The following is a 14,203-nucleotide window of genomic DNA, read 5'->3' on the forward strand; positions in this document are numbered from 1 at the left end:
TCGAACTTTGCCAAAATATCCACTTTTTCTGTGATTGGTCACCCACTGCGAGAAGCACCTTGGACATCGTACTAAGTGCTATGTTTTGAAACTCGTTTTAAACGGTTCAGTTGTTTTCCTGTGATTATGAGACAAAGATATTTTTAAAAAAGTATATAAGTTTCCTTTTTCCTCCCTTAGAAGCAAAATTTTCCACTACACGGCAGCATTTGACCACTTATTTTTAGTAAGGAGTTTAGGTGCCAAGTTTAATCTCACGAACATGGGGAGCTTGTGAGGTACTCTGTTTGACATAAATTTTGGATTTTCCTTTTCCTTCCTTAGGATACACATTTTTTCTAAAATTACAAAAGCTCAGTTCGAGGTAGTTATTATCTGTGGACAAAAGTCAATTTCAAATGGTTTAGCTGATTCTTCTTTATGATTTAACTTGCCATATAATCTTCAGAAGTTATTGAATATTTTATTTTATGTCGATTATTTTATATTACTTGTAGTATAACGTAATGTTGCCTACCTATTATCTCCAAATCTATTTGATTTCTTGTACATACATTAAAAAATAACCTGCTTTAAATATACATACAAATCAGAGAATGAATCAAAATGAATACTTCACACACTATATCAGCTGTATAACATTTTCACTGCGTAGACTATTTTTATTTTAACGCAGGTGTGAATCCGATCCGAGAGTTGCTGCATCCGTTTGCTTAATGAAATATGGTACATGATGAAGTATAATTCGTTTTATGCTTCGAAGCAATTATAATCTTCTTACAGTTTAAGTTATGATAGTAGATTACATTGAAAATTGTTATAAGAAATAGATATTTCCGAGAAATAGAAAAATATTTTGTGATGCTTTTGTATTATTATTGTAAAGCATCCGGAGAAAGGGCACAAATGATTTTTGCCCTTTTTGTGACCATGGTTTTTTCTAACACGTCATAGTGTTGAGAATACTCTGTGGAAATTTCAGTTCAATATCTCTACGCATGAGTTCAGTGGTACAGTTTTTGTAAACACATGTTTCAGAGTGGTTGTTGTGAGCCTGTTGAATCGTAACATAACCTACTGATACAGTGTTCTCGTAGTTTGTGCGTTAAATGTTCATTGTTAATTAACTATAGTGATGGATATAACTGAACCAGTTGAGAAGAAGAGACGATTGATGGACAGATATATAAATAAGAAACGAAAAAATTCAAAAATTAGTAAAGTTCGAGGTGAAGAATATGTTACACACAGAAGTAACGTAATTCCATCAAAAGCTTTTACGTTGGTCAGTAAGTTTGTGTAAATAGATGTTATGAACAGTTTCCACTTCAAGACCAGTGTAACTTATTTGACTCATCATACAATGGGCAAAACAAGGCACTTCAAGATTCCTATCAGCTTGTGTGACCCTGTCTGCTAGTAACTACAGTTGTAACAAGAAAAAAATTCGTTTCAGAACTTGGGCATACTCGATCAAGCAGACCCGACAGGAGCTCATGTGGTTCGGATTCCACATTAATAAGTAGATCCACGTCTCATATAGCCTCGCTGTTGAACGGGACGTTAAACTCAAAAATCATCATCATCATTAATCAAGCAGAATTGCACTCATTTTAAGGAGTGTTAAAAGTTTTTAATCACTATTTTTGAGCTGTCTGTTAAAAGGCCTCATGTTATTAAGTCGAAGTCCTTAAGTAGAGTCTATTTTCAGAAATGAAGAGGTACTCACGATGATCGTCCACACAAGTTACATGCTCATGTTTTAAATGTAATGAAGGCCCATTTACAGCTAATACCTAGTGATTTTAGCAACTATTGTGCACTTAAAACAAATATGAAGTATTTTGAAAATCCAGAACTCATTGTTAAAAGCCTTTTTTATATGTTTAAGATCTATTATCATGAAACGACCAACAGCCCTTTGAAACTTTTCTGTGAATACTATCGTAAGCTGTTTAAAGCCATTTTAACTACGAGATTACACGTCGTAAGACAGACATATGTGATTTTTTTCTGTTCTTTTTTCTCCCAGATGCTTATGTTTTGCCAAAATTTAGTTTTGTAGTCATACAACCAAGACATTTTATAATTTTTGAGTGTACAACATATGAATATTTTAAATCTTAGAGTTCATATTATTATAAACCTAATTCCTGGTTGAAGAAAGGGCACATAACACATTTATTTTATTTAACTCTCTAATTAAAACGACAATTTTTAAGATCAAATACACAGACAGATAAAAAATAAGTAGTTATCAAAAACACCTATGATAAAACATGAAATCCATCGTTTATGTATTACGAGTTATCACTGTTTAAAAACTTGAAGACTCAATATTTCAAGAGCAACTTTTGACTTATGTGCCCTTTTTCGGGATGCCATCTCAATTATTTCCTGCATCGCCTTATAATTTTTATAAAATATTGAATATTTTTATTACTATTTTGCGGGGTCCTTTCTTGCTTTTAAATGAAATACCCCTCACCAAAAAAGTAATGTTTACAGTTTAAATTGAGTGCTTATTGATAGCAATAGTGACAACCTTATATAAATCTCTGTATTATAAACTTTGTTATGTATATTATAAAACGAGTTTTTCCAGTAATTAAAGGAACGCTTTTCTTATGAAGAATCAAGTATACACAAGTGTTGAGTTCATTCGTCCTTTTAGTATTATTTCTCTCCTGCTTCACTTGCTATAGTGATATCCTGACTTTTATTCGTGGGGAACCTGTTCCTGGAAACTTGCCTGATTCAGCAACTCCAGTGACCAGTTCCCTCCAGTGGGTTGATGTTTTCTTTGATATTACTGAAGTCAATAACGATGATTATCATCTGTGCAAATCGTACCACAAAAGTCACATTCAATTCGGAATAATGGTTGTTTAACAGGTGGAAAAAAAAAAAACTTGCTGTGTTGCTTTTGAAAGGCAGTTTCCTCTTAGAATTGAATATTCTTCAGTATAAAGATAATAAGGTATGAGAAATAAAATACCAATTCCATATGATAAAATAACAACTCCATATAATAACTGTGTTAAAATATGTATTGCGTGTCTATATAGCATTTCTGATAATATTATTAAATATCTGAGTCAGATTCTACATGCTTGTCAGATCTTATTAACTTAATCTGAGCAATATTTCTATACTCCAGTAATTATTTTCAACAATTACAGCGACAGCCAAAGAACACCGACTAGTTTCATATATTATGCCAGACTAAGTATATAGATGTCATTCTGGTAGAAAATTGATTTTCATCTGACTTTTAGACTTATTTGGTATTTTATAAACGTGTTTTGTTTTTGACATGCTTTTTTCGTGTACCATTTGCAAATATTTAGAATCTGAAAATAAGCAAAATACTAATTAGTTATATACACACAATTATTATTATTATTATTATTATTATTATTATTATTATTATTATTATTATTATTATTATTATTATTATTATTATTATTATTATTATTAAAAAAATAAAAGATGAAAAATGTCAGAGGATGCATGGAGTGGAGTGTTCCTTGCTCCGCAAGGCCCCCTATCATGAGATTCCGGATTACCACTCGAAAATTTTCAGTAGCAAGATTTTTGTTGAACGATTGAAAAGACCATAGAAAAGCAAAGGACTTTGCTAGGAGTTTTTTCGCATGGACATCAATTTGTATACGTCAATTCAAAATACTCACACTTTTTTATAGGATCAAATATTAAGATGTCTAATAGAGAAAATATAGAACCGCTATGCATTTGTGATTTTTGATGATTGGTAGTCATACAGTGAAATGCCTATAACTTTATATCCATAATTTTAGAGAAAAAGGGGGAAAATGTTACATCTAGTCGGTTGCACAAGGAGAAATGAGAAATACAATAGGTAATAAAAACCGTATGTAGCTCTTAGAATCCCGACGAATATTGTTTAAAGCAAAATTGTATGTTATCCATTTCACACTTTTGTTTGTCGCTGTTTACACTTTTTCCTGAGTCCGGCCGAAAGATTGAAAAGGAAAGGAAATAATCAAAGTCGTGAGTATATTTACTAAACTCGACAAGACTAGTAAGAATTTAGAAGTAGTTTTCAATCAAAATAAATGAAGAGAATAGATTACATCGCTAGCATTTCCATAGTTTAATACCATTTTACTAAATCTAAAACCTGACAATATTGTTCAAAAGATAACGAAAAGCATAAAATTTAATCAGAGCAATCATTCCACAATTTTATGAGAAAAGTAATTTTCAATCATATTTGATCTCAGATATACCAGGTACTTCAAAAATGTTCAGTTTTTGTTCAATCAGAAACAACTGGAAATAATCGAATGAAACAAAAATGAGATAGGAAAATATCATGAGGCATGGAATATAATTATCTGTTTGATCCACAGGATCACTTATCATGAGGTCCCATGAGTTCATCCGAAAATTTTAAATGACAAAAATAAATAATTTTATATACCATTGAAAAGACCATAAAAAATAGTTTTTGTTGGAGGGAGTTTTTCTGCGAGCTGAGAGTTTTATATGACCATGCAAAAAATCACAATGAAGCGACGTGATTTCGTGTACAGTGCATCACATAAAAAATCCTTTAAAAGTTGCTTGCTTTTCGATTATCCTTTTAATGATATATCAAACCACATACCATAGCATTTTCAATTATTGGTTGCCACCTCTCCATTTCCCGGTTCCCTATGATGTTGAGCCTTGTGTGTCAAGTAGATCACTCCATTCGATAGGTCTCCTGACATTATCATAATTGAATTTTGGTTTCATCCATTTAACACTAACCGTTAGTTATTTATAAGCGTTGAATATTTTATGTGAATATGGAAGAACTAAGTGGTGGCCATTTCGCAAATAATGTCCCATACGAAAAAATTCTATAAAAGTTCTTTGTCTTACCATGGTCTTTTTAATCATCTAAAACATTACATATCTTCCTATTGAAAATTTTCGACTCATTCCCCGGAGTCCCATGGTAGGGGAATCTTGTGGCGTGTTCATATATCTATCTGTGTAATTATGTCATTATTACTCATGTATTGTATACGTGGTAATCCTAATTTCATTTTTTTAAATCTGCTCTCTCATCCTCATTCCAATTCCTTAATTTTCATTTTAACATATACTTTTTGATTGGCTCGGAGAAGTAAATAAACACTACTTCTTTGCTGGGGTAATGTCCTTACACAACACAAGTAGATTATGGTGAGTAGGCTTCGAGCAGAGCGTTCGTACTTTCGTGGCAATTATTATTATTTATTTATTTTTATTTACCTGTACTTTCTGCCAATACTGTGCTTTAGCCATGTGGATGTACTTCTGCCCAGAAGAAAACCTTAAACTTTATAGTGTTTTTTTAATTTAATACTAATAGAAATAATTAATAATTATGGAATGAGTAGTAACTGAAAATCAAGTGATAGAAGAAACCTGGACTATAATGAAACAAAAGGTACAAACCACCACACTTTCACGCTCCAATTCCTTAAATCATGTTTGTTGCAAATTAATGAAATATTTTCTTATGAAATACAAACAAAATTATAAGGCGTTTTCTGAAAACTTCATCCGAAGAGAACTCACTCTCAAAAGTGAGCTAACTCTTGTGGATTTTCTCATAAGAAATGATTTATATTATATATTGTTTATAACATATAATTAATGTTTATAAAATATAATCAAAATCTCATGAATCGTATTTGAGAAACTCGTCAAAAATTATCCCCAAGAATAAACTACTCCTTGTGGATGTATTCATGGAAATGTATACGCATTGTTATAGGATTAGTAATAAAATATTTATTTATGAAATATGAACTAAATATCTTACGTCGTTTTCGAGAAAATGATCCGGAAAGAAACTCACTCTCAAGGGTAAACTATATCTTAGAATATTTTCAAAGGAGTTGAGTTATCCTAGATTAATGTTATTAATGTTATTAATGAAACAATTATTCATGAAATTTGAACAAAATCGCCTGAGTCATTTTTAAGGAAGTTGCTAGGAAGTATTCACCTCCAAGAGTAAACTACCCCTTGTGAATCTTTTCAAGTCAAATTAGTTATGCCATATTGTCATTTTATTAATGAAGTATTTATTTACAAAATATTAACAAAATCGCCTGCTTTTTTTTTCGAAAATCGTCCTATACAACACAAACCCAAGAATAAACTATCCCTTATCGATTTTTCAGATCAAATGAGTTATGCCATATTGTTAGTTCTTAATGAAATATTTATTCTGTAATGCGAACAAACTCTCTTGAGTCGTTTTTGAAAAAATGTCCGAAAAGAATAAACTCTCAAGAAAAACTACTACTCGCAGAGTTTTTCCAGAAAAATAACTTATGTAGAACATATGGTTGTTTATGAAATATTGATATATGAAATATAAACAATATGCTGCGGATATGTCGAATAGTATTACTTCTAGATGAGTAAATATGTTTACATCGAGACGTAACGAATGGACGGAAAGATATTTCAAAATTACTTTTTCGGTATGTAGGGACCATGGAACATGTAAATCCATTGAAATCTTGAAATTATTCTTTTTCTTTAGTCACAATCGCTATGTTTTCTTCTGTTCCATCAACACTAGAAAGTAAAAGTGAGACACACAGCATGATCTAACATGAAAATTTGCTACCTAAAACTCCTGAGATAAGAATTGTGTACTCAAACATAGTGCACTAGGAACATCCATTGAAGATCTAAAGTACTGATGTGTATTGTCTGAAACATTTTTCCTTTTAGTTTCGACCCCAGTAACTCGATTGATTCGCATAAACCAAGCAGCAAAAATATATAGTTGAAATGCAACGTATAAATCAACCACATGAAGCATTTTCTGTACATAAAATATGCAAGGAATGTGCACCACAGAATGAATCATTTGACACATTTTCAGTGAAGAGTTACTCTAATGCAACATATTTTATGAATGTTTTCTATGCATATGTTTTGGCTTAATGTGGTCTACTGTGTCACAGAAATTTAAACTAATACTTGTATTTTTACTAGTAAGTTGCCTCATACAGTGACATCTTTATTGTATAAAAATATGTGTAGACCTAAGTTTCTCTAGGTATTTGGAAACATTTTTAATATAATTGTGTGTTCACTATAAAAATAATATTTTAACCTCCTCCAGGTTTGCCGCATATAACGTTCAAATTTTCCTATTCCGAAATGTTAGACATTAATGTAAAAATAAAATCCTTGTTACAGGTCTGAGAGAATGTGTACAGAATGAGTCTGCAAAAGGCATTTATCCATCTGTGTATAAAGACAGGAAATCCGAACAAACTTGTGTCCAGTTCGTTAATTTGACGCATTGAAACTCTGAGTGCTATGGAAGGAGCACTTGTATAATAAATTATTCTTTGCAAAATTTAATTAAAGAAGCTTCTAACACCATTGACCGCTATAACTTGTAAACATGCTACTTCAAAAAGTAATTAAAGACTTGACTTTTGTTCTGACAGGACTCATTAACCGGTTGTGCAATCAAAGACAATGCCAATCCTCTTTCTTTCTTTTTCCTTAATTAAAATAAGTGTTCTTTTTGTTTCTTCTTGTTATCCATTTCGTTTTATTTCCTTTCCATATGTTGAACAAGAATTAAAACACTATACATAGTACCTTTTGATGATTATCAATAATTTACATTAACAACATGAATAAGTTAGTTCCATTTAGTAAGAATATTAGTAGTATCTAAACTTGGAAGATGATATTTTATTAATGTGAGTAGAAATTTTGACTCCATTAATATTTTTTTTCTTCTGTAAGAGGTCTACTCAGAATGAATACCTGGATTGAGTAATGAACATAAATAATAATTATGTTTAAAATCTAATTTTATAAAGTTGAGGTATCACTTACTTGTTCTATGATCGACAAATGTTACATATGTTTGTTACATATATCTTATGGTCCATGATTGTTTTTGATATCGGGATTCAAATTTAGGCTTTCTGTTAATTATGCTTTAACAGGAATCCCTGAAGTATCCAATTACTTTGTTTGTGTATTTTTGGGGCCGCGATGGCTCAGAGGCAGAACGTTCACTTCTGCTGCATGGGGTCCTTAGTTCGATCCCAGCTCGCGCCAAATGAGCTTTGTGGTAGACAAACACCATTTGCGTGGGTTTTCTCGAGGTTCTCGCGTTTCTTCCCACTTTCTTCATTCCACCATTTCATTAATTTCTCATTATCACCGTCTCCTTTAGCCTAGACGGCATAAACGTGGAACGTAAAACTTAAAAGATTTCATTTCACTTCATTTGTATAGTTTTTCTTTATGTTACTACATAATTTTTTCATGGTATATCGACACTTTTGGATTTATACACTACCAGTGGAAGTGTCCGTGCTTCGAACGGGAATAATAAGATTTAGTGAATATAAAACGAGAAACTTCAATATTGTAAAAATTATTCTTTTTCTGCCTTTTGGGAAAATAGAAGTAGAATTTTTCGAAAACTCAATAGTTCTTATCCCTTTACTTTTTCGGTTAAGAGTTAATTACCAACTTTTACACCTCCAACTTAAACTAGTCCTTATATTGGTAATTTTCTGAATAGTTAGTGGGAAATGTAGATATTATAGAAATGGTCGCTCTTTCTCTCTTTAGAAGTAGAATTTCTTCAATTATATCTGTATTTGTCACTTTTTAACTGGCAACATCTCGAGCCGGATTACTTGCTGCCACTCGTTTGGAAGTTAACACGACTTTTCAACGGGAGGTCTATTACAAGATGTGGACATATAATTTAAAGTGAGATCCGAACAACACGACCTTCCATGTGGAATAGAACCCGGATCTCCCGTACTAAAGCTGGGAACATAGCAACGAGGGAGTCTTTTTCGTTTGTTGAATTTCGCTTTGCTTACTATGATTTTATAATTGATTGGCGTATAGTATTATTATAATTAATGAGAGTTTTAGTGATAATTACATTATATCAATCTTTATTTTCGTTGCTTATATGGCGCGTTCAATCAGTGGATAAGGGAATGAAGTCGTTTTATTATTATTATTATTATTATTATTATTATTATTATTATTATTATTATTATTATTATTATTATTATTATTATTATTTATTATTATTATTTTGGACATATTTCATCTTGGAAATCTCTATCTCGATTCCTTTCAGAGCTTAAAAGATTCATGCTCAGATATTGTAAAAATTCTGGTAATGTGAAAAACAATGTTGATTTTCCATGTACTTCGCAACCTATAAACTTTATGTCCCTTTTTTTATATATAAAACTTTGTTTATCGGACGTCGATTTCCTTGTGCTTTAAACGCCCCGTACATTAGATATGCTACACGCAGATATACATCATAAACTATCTTCTTTTTTCTCTCTGTATTTTTTAATTGTTCTTCATTTGTTTCTTAGTGCTTTGTTGTCAATGAATTGTAGTTGCTTATTTTGTTATCTCTATTTGTGCCCACAACAAGACAAAAGTAGTTTTTGTGTTGGAGGTGAAAGAGTGTTTTGTGTCGTTTGTGTGCCGGTACTGTATTCCGAACAAGAGCCACAAGCATTCAAAATACGGTTAACCTCACAGTTGAACCAAAAACACGACTTTCAACTAGAAACACGAGGTTCTATCCACAACCGAAACCTAACCATACTTAGCGGTGTCTGTCGTGTTTGCTTCTACTAGAGTCCCTCCGTTCAGTCGGGGAGGGGGTCTGTTCCTCCCGCTCTTCTTGTAAGAACACATGGTTTAGGCAGTGTGCAGGCACTCACACACTGACAGAGGGACCTACATGTAGTAATGTATGCATACACAAACCCGTGTACACACAGACACACATGTGTATGTATATATGTGCCCACATATTCGTTTTCTTTCGTGTATGTCCTTTTGCGCATGCTGCTGGCTGGACCAGCACCAGAGCATTGTGGGTATTTTTACTCTCTTTCTTGCTTTTTCTAGTCTTTCTTCAGGGAGGCACATTTTCTTTTCCCAGTTTCAAGGGGTATGGAAAAGATAAGGGATCTGAGGATTAAAAAAAAAAATTTTTTTTGAAAGACACATAGGGGGTGCTGAGGGGCTGGGCGGTCCTTTTGCATCTCATTAGGTGTTGTGCGTCATTGCAGAACCTGGAGTCAACCAATCAGGGTTCTCGTTGGTATATTGATCTGTTGCCTAGGGGATATGAGTAAGGGATGGAGGTATGAGAAGGGGAGCACTGAAATGAAATGAGAAAATGAGAGAAAAGGAAAATGAAAAGAAAAGAAAGAAAGATAAGGGTGGCTAGGATAGGAAAAGATGTAGGGGTAGAGGGAGAAAGAGGGAAACACCAAGAAGGGAAAGCAAAGCAACACACCAGCGCAAAAGACGGTCTGTTTTTGAGGGGACGAATCCACCCCTTTTACCCGCTGAACGGGGCGGGGTTTTCGCGAACCAATGAGAATTTTATCTGCAATCTTTGAGAAATGCTGCGGAGAAACCTTTTTGGCTGCCTAGTCGATTGGGGGACTGTAGACGTCTGGAGCACAAGAGCGGGGACCGAGGGGGACAGCTGGTACGAAAAAGAGCCGGAAACTCGGTGGGAGGAAATATTAAAAAAAATAAATAAGAAGAATAAAAAAGTATATGAAAAGAGGAAGAACAGTGTTTCTGTCGTCTGGTAATTTTTACCAATCTTCTTCTTCCTAGTATTTTGTTTGAAATGAAAATATAGAAGACGCGCACACTGATCGTCATTTGTTCACTCTTCCTACTCTTATATCTCATACATACTTACATAAACACACACACACACACTCACACTCAGTCAGAAACACGTACATATATATAAAATATGGAAAAGACAGAGTTTTATCTAGGAATCTCCTACCACTACTACCGTGTTTTATGTGTTTGTTATTTGGTGTGCATCCCCTGCGTATTACATTTTAATATATATATTTTTAAATCATCTCCCAAGGGTTCCCAAGATTCTTGCCACCTCCAGTAGCGTACATAGATAAGACATATTGATAGCTTATCCCATGGTAGAGTGACCACTACTAATCTCTGTAGTAAGAAAACGGTACATGAAGAGCAAAACAGGATATAAGAAAGAGAAAAATTATCTTACCCATTGTAATAAAAATACTTGCTTTTTCCTTTCCTTACTTATAGGATCTCAGCTTTCACTATAGACTATCATGAAGGTATACTCATGAGCTATTATGTAGTTGTATCAACATTTTGCTTTTTTTTTTTTTTTTTTTGATAAATTCGTCTGTGTGAACTACCGGTATCTTTTCCTGGGTGATGTTAGCTGTTGAATGATTCCCTTTTCTCATAGACTTCGCCGGCAGACGTCTTTAGTCGTCGCTGCCGAGACGCTTTCAGTCTTGTGCTGAGTGCTGTGTGCTACATAAGTTTCTTGGGAAGCAAGGAAATTCTCGGAGAGATACACCCTCGCTTGCCGAAGCTAAAGCTGCATGAGTGCTTCGAAGGTCCATTTACGTACACATTGTTTGCTAGTGTCAACTACTCGAAAGGATATTAAATTGTAAGTTGCTGAACAACAGCAAAAAGAAAGTAATTATTGTTATTGTTTATGGTCTTGGTATTATTGAACGTTCTTTTTTTATATCAATAAGAAGCAGACCAGGTAGGAAAATGCAATAAAAAGTTTCGGGAAATTATATGTGCATACCAAAGCGGATGATTTTCAATGTGATATTTTCACTGCTGACTTGAAATTTAGTATAAAATGTAGTTTGCTTGTTAGATTGTCGTATTAATTAACAGATAAACGGCAAAGCCTCTAAGAAAGAAATCTTAAGAGAGAGAGAGAGAAAGTTACTTACTGTTACCAATGATTTTGTTTTTGAGTGTATTAGTAATAAGTACAAAAGAAAGTTTCGTATTGAAAGCAGAGAGAATTCATGAAGTCAATCGGTGACCTTGCGTTCGTAAGTCGTGATAATCTCTCTAAGTTCTTGTTTACCGTAATTATTGTACGAACAAGCTCTTTTCTCTTCTTTTTTTCGTGAGCAAAATACCGGTACCAATTTCTCAATTATACTCCAGATAGAACATTTGCTACTGCCACCTACAGTATCTTCACTGATGCCTCGACAGGTTTTTGTTCCTCTTCTTTACTTACTTTTTTTCAGCACATCTTTTCACGTCTGTTGATCGATTTTTTTTTTACGATACATCCCTCCCTTTATCCATGTACCCGATATCCCTGTGATACCTGTTTGTATAGGAATATGAGGAATGTTCATCTTTTCATCTATCAGCAAATCATATGAATAACTACAGTGAATAAAAAGGCTAAACTAGTTTAGACGAGCCAAGAATTCATCCAGAAATATGTTCCTTAAATCTTGCACTGAAAACCAGATACATTTTCTCATACACGTGGAAATGCTATTTAATGTATTGAGCAACGTGTCTATTATTATTATTATTATTATTATTATTATTATTATTATTATTATTATTATTATTATTATTATTATTATTATTATTATTATTATTATTATTATTGCGTTAATTATATTATGTTCACTTATTATTCAAGCATCGATGTCCCGTGTCAGATGCTTAATACATTGTTAATAGTTCTTTTTTATGTAGAATGATGCACATTAATGTAGGATCATTTTAAGCTACTTTCAATTAATTTTGACCTCATTTTTCTATCTTAATAATAACTAAAATAAATAACAGCGATGGGAGTGACCATGCACCAACTCAAATAAAAGCCGTCTGGAAGGCCATCGGCGTACATGGGGCATTACACTAACAGATGATTATACATTTACGCTTGAAATGCATAGCTCAAGTTACCGTGTAACGATCAGTCACAGTGCAAGTGACATAATGTTGTAGAAGCTTGTTTGATCAGAGAATACCAACTATGAAAGGATATTATTTCTTAAATTTATTATTGTAAGTCAAAACAGGCTAAATAAATAAATAAATAAATAAAACTAAAAATGCTTTACATAATTTTAGCATACTGTTTTAAGAACGAAGCATTTTTACTAAGTATTTTTCAAGTAGCCTACTCATAGTAACACAATATATGAATGGAAATGGTCATAACCAAATAAAAGTATGATAGATACAACTTCTTAAATCTTCCAATATGTCCATATATACACAGTTTTATAATAATAATAATAATGAGAAGTGTGACTTAGAAAAGTGTAAATTAGAGAGCATGAATTCTCTTATATATTTCCTTTCCTCATAAATTATAATAAATGTACATATGCTAACTAATAATTGAAAAGCATGCACTCTGCAACACTAAGTTTGTTACTGGCTACGAGTATTATATTTTTCCATGTACATTATTATTAGCTATTATATTTTAAACGTTACAGAATGTGTGGTATAGAAATATTATATTTTAAAAATTTGTTTCACTACTATCATTATATAGTATATACTATTAAATTAAATTAAAACGAGAGAAGTGCTTTTTCTGTCATTACAAAAATATTGCTTTATGTTCGTAGAGATGCGTGAGTGATTTTAAGATTGTCAAACATATCAGTGATTAAAAAAACAACTGAAAATTTGTCGAATATTAAGAAAAAAGTAAGCTTTTTTTTAATAAACACGATATGCGTATTGTATGTGCGCAGCAATAACATAATTATTAATTGAAATTCATGAAAGTACATACCGCTTGATTTTGAAACGATTAAGTTGATTATTTAAAGTGTAAAGGGTAGTATACATTTGATCCATTTTGTTCCCGGAGATCTCCTTGCCAATAACTCACGGCCTGAGGAGGCTCGGATTACTGCACTCCTTGTACGGGGAGAGCCCTACAATGACTGGAAAAATCCTTCTGAGAACGAAACTTACTAGTTTGTAACCCTAGTAATAAAAGTAATATTCGTATTAATCCTCGAATATGGAATTTTTTTAGTGTCAGGTATTGAAATTATTGTAGTCAAAATATTAACGTAGAAACGAACACTTCATGAGGGAGATTATGATATATATATATATATATATATATATATATATATATATATATATATATATATATATATATATATATATATATAATTAAGAACAGAATGTGCAAGTGGCAGTTTGCTCACTATTAACAAAAAATTGTAATTGTCAATTAGACACTCAAAAATGTGTATTAAAAGACTCTAAGTAAGAGCTTGTGCTTTTGTGTTGA

The 14,203-nt window shown here is 32.4% G+C and overlaps 1 protein-coding gene across 2 annotated transcripts in view; it reads left to right on the forward strand.

Annotated features, from left to right (window-relative positions):
- dati (zinc finger protein datilografo) overlaps positions 1-14,203 on the forward strand; it is a 1,074,481-nt gene that overhangs the window by 10,633 nt on the left and 1,049,645 nt on the right. The window contains exon 1 of one of the 2 annotated variants that reach the window (XM_081740077.1): positions 11,452-11,551. The exons of the other annotated variant lie outside the window; for it this stretch is intronic. The gene's annotated coding sequence lies outside the window, so the exon portion shown is untranslated. Of the gene's footprint in view, positions 1-11,451; positions 11,552-14,203 lie in introns of those variants that run through there. 2 annotated transcript variants of the gene reach the window in all.

This window comes from Thermobia domestica, chromosome 15 (genome assembly GCF_964235325.1).
Source record: "Thermobia domestica chromosome 15, izTheDome1.hap1.1, whole genome shotgun sequence".
In the NCBI taxonomy this organism is placed as follows: Eukaryota; Metazoa; Arthropoda; class Insecta; order Zygentoma; family Lepismatidae; genus Thermobia; species Thermobia domestica.